The sequence below is a fragment of the Citrus clementina genome, unplaced genomic scaffold (genome assembly GCF_000493195.1).
Source record: "Citrus clementina cultivar Clemenules unplaced genomic scaffold, Citrus_clementina_v1.0 scaffold_7, whole genome shotgun sequence".
Lineage (NCBI taxonomy): Eukaryota > Viridiplantae > Streptophyta > Magnoliopsida > Sapindales > Rutaceae > Citrus > Citrus x clementina.
In genome coordinates this window covers 12,002,879-12,006,769 of record NW_006262075.1, presented here as the reverse complement: position 1 = coordinate 12,006,769, position 3,891 = coordinate 12,002,879, and positions in this window count along the sequence as shown.

Here is a 3,891-nt window from a genome sequence, read left to right as displayed (position 1 = left end):
TTTTTTTAATTATAATATCCTTTAATAGTAATTAAAAAGATTGACTTTAAATTTTTTTAATAAATATAAAACAATATAAATAATTTTTTCTATCTAATAGACTAGTAATATAATTCTAGTAATGACCTCTGTTAGTTATACTGGAAAAAAATTTAAATAGATTTAGTGCACACTTAACCTTTATACCACTTTTACTAATTAAGTTAGAATAATAATTTCTATAACTATTATCTCTTCAAGTTAATAAAATTAGACTGCGTTTGATAAACTTTTTAAATAAATTTTATTTTAAGTTAGTTTAATCTTAACATTATGATAATTGAGATATAGTGTAATTGGAAGTATGTTGGTCTCTTTCTTTGCAAACATTATAAATTACTTAATTTCTCCAATTTCATAGTCAACTTTGCAAAAAATAGTTTGTAACCTAAACTGCATGTAGTAAATTTTTTTTAAATATTAATTCATGCATTGAAATTCGATTCAAGACCCAAATTCTAAAATGACTACTTCTTACACTTAAAATTAGATTATAAAAAAGATAACGGAAAAACATTCTTTCAATAAGAGTTTTAACATTTTATTAACGAATTCGATGAACAGAAACTGCCCCGGAAGATAACTCTGAATAATGATTAATGACCCGGTTGTAATTACCAAAAACTAGTTTTGAAAAATAATAAAACAAGAATTGGAAAAAGACTGTTCGATTCTTGACTAGTTTTTACTTGCCTCTAATAAAAAGAGCCTAATCGTCTGTCCCATTTGTATTCAAAAGAATCCACTTTAATTTGTAATTTATCGAAAAAATTTATTTTAATTTGTAGTTTAGTAAAAGAAACCAGCTGGTTGTTTTGTCACTTTTGATTTTGTGGAATATGACCTAGCTTTTTCTTGTTAGCATTAATTTTTAATAAAATACAAGCAATTTCAAGGCCACCAACGTTAAAAGTGAAAAACAATTTAGCATTAATTTTAAAACTTTTCTGACCGACGTTTGAAGGCTAAAGGCTGATCTGATCATGATAATTGCTTAAAAGACTAAAATACCCACCGAAATTTCTTCTCTGTACATTTTTAATTGACATATTATTTAAATCAATAATATTAAATAAAGCTTATCCACCGTGGTTCACATATACCGTAAATATTTAGAGAATTTATCATATAAGTTTTTAATTTTTTAATAAAGATGTTAAGATTTTTTTATCATTATGTTTTTTGAATACGTTTTTTGAATAGTAATTAAAAATAATTTTAAAATTTTTTTAATAAGTAAAAATAATATATATAATTTAATCTATCTAATATATTAGTAATATTAATTTTTTTAATATTTGAAGTAATTTCAAAAATATAATTATTAATTTATCATAAATAAATCTTTAGGTTAAATGGTATCTTAAATTAATAAAATATGAATATCTCACATATTTTATTAAAATTATTTTATATAATACTTAAAATACTCTAAATTTTCTATATATATTCATTTTAATAGTATGTTTTTATTTATTATAAAATTTATTTTAATATAATAAAATATATCTAATGGACCATAAAATATTAAAAATTATTTTAAATATTAATATTATTTTAAAAATAAATATTATTTATATTTCTGCAAGATTTTCTCTACACTTTCTTACTCTTTTGTTATTGTTACATTCTTATTTATGCCATAATATGTTTTAAATTTGAAGAGTTTAGATAAACATAAAAATTAGTGCACACTGCAATATAATAGTCCCGTAATTTAATCCCAAATTAAATTAGCGACATTAGATGCGGCTTCACATTTGAAAAGTATGCTCTTCAATTATTAAGAGCATGAAAGGGCGTGCAGAAAAGAAAAAACAATTGTTAAGAGCATGACCTGGAAGATTGTGAATGAGCACTTGCACAGTTAAATTATCGGAACAGAATTGTAGGGCCCACCAACTTGTGAATTTCGGTACAATTATTGAGGATTGTAGGGGCCACCAATTTATAACAATTTGAAAAAGACTATACAATTTGTTGATTAATAAAAGAATCCAGTTGGTTGTTTTGTCACTTATGCTTTTGTGGAATATGATCTCGCTTTTTATGATTATAATAACATAATAATAATAATTATAATTCATTTAATAATAATTATATTTTTTAATTAAATGGAAGTTATTTTGAGAATTTAATATTATAGGGACGAATTCATACTCTAGGGTTTTAATAAAATAAAATTGAGTATAAAGGGTTAAACGAAATTTTATATTTCAAAAAATTTATAATATTCATGAATAAAATATAAATAACATAAAGTATAAGGGGTTGATGAAATTATATATATATATGAGAAAATGACAGTTACACTTTAAATATTTAGATAACGGTCATATAAAATTTTAAATTTTTAATGAAGACATTAAAATTTTTTTAATTATAATATCCTTTAAATAGTAATTAAAAAGATTGACTTTAAATTTTTTTAATAAATATAAAACAATATAAATAATTTTTTCTATCTAATAGACTAGTAATATAATTCTAGTAATGACCTCTGTTAGTTATACTGGAAAAAAATTTAAATAGATTTAGTGCACACTTAACCTTTATACCACTTTTACTAATTAAGTTAGAATAATAATTTCTATAACTATTATCTCTTCAAGTTAATAAAATTAGACTGCGTTTGATAAACTTTTTAAATAAATTTTATTTTAAGTTAGTTTAATCTTAACATTATGATAATTGAGATATAGTGTAATTGGAAGTATGTTGGTCTCTTTCTTTGCAAACATTATAAATTACTTAATTTCTCCAATTTCATAGTCAACTTTGCAAAAAATAGTTTGTAACCTAAACTGCATGTAGTAAATTTTTTTTAAATATTAATTCATGCATTGAAATTCGATTCAAGACCCAAATTCTAAAATGACTACTTCTTACACTTAAAATTAGATTATAAAAAAGATAACGGAAAAACATTCTTTCAATAAGAGTTTTAAAATTTTATTAACGAATTCGATGAACAGAAACTGCCCCGGAAGATAACAATAACTCTGAATAATAACCCAATAGTAATCACCAAAACATATTCTGAAAAATAATAAAAGAAAATTTTTTTTAAAAAAAGACTAGACAATAGAAATATTCGATTCTTCACTACTTTGTACTTGCCTTTAATAAGAGTCTCTAATCGTCTAACGCACGACTATTTAAATATTTCAAATTTAATTTGTTGTTTAGTAAATGATTCCACTTTAATTTGTAGTTTAATAAAAGAATTTGTTTGCTTTTGCGGATCTAACTCCATTGCGGAATATTACGATTTGCTTTTGTGGGACACTAAGATCTTGCTTTTTATTGTTGGCGTAAAGACAAATGAACGCATTTTAGAACTTTTCTGACCAACGTTTCAAGACCAGGGCCTAACCATGATAATCGTTAAAAGACTAAAATGCCCACCGAAATTTCTTCTCCTTACATTTTTAATTGAGATATTATTTAAATAAATAACATTAAATCACGCTTTTTCACCACCATGGTTCATATATATAGAGTAAAAAGACAGATATGCCCCTAACATTTGAAAAAATAGTTACACAAACCCCCAAATTTTTAACAAAGAAGTGAAAATTCTGTTTTTGTCATAATATCCTTCGAATGGTAACTAAAAATATTGATCTTAAATTTTTTGATAAGTAAAAAATAACAAAAATATTTAACCTACTTAATTAGAGTTAACAACGAATAAAAATTAAACACACATAGATTTTTTTCCAACAAATTTCATAACCAATCCTTTCTTTTGTTAACCTGCTACTTCTGATCTAACTAAAATAAGTTGTATAAATTTAGAATAATTTATTAATCTTTTCATAATTCTTATTGATTAAATATTTTCATATT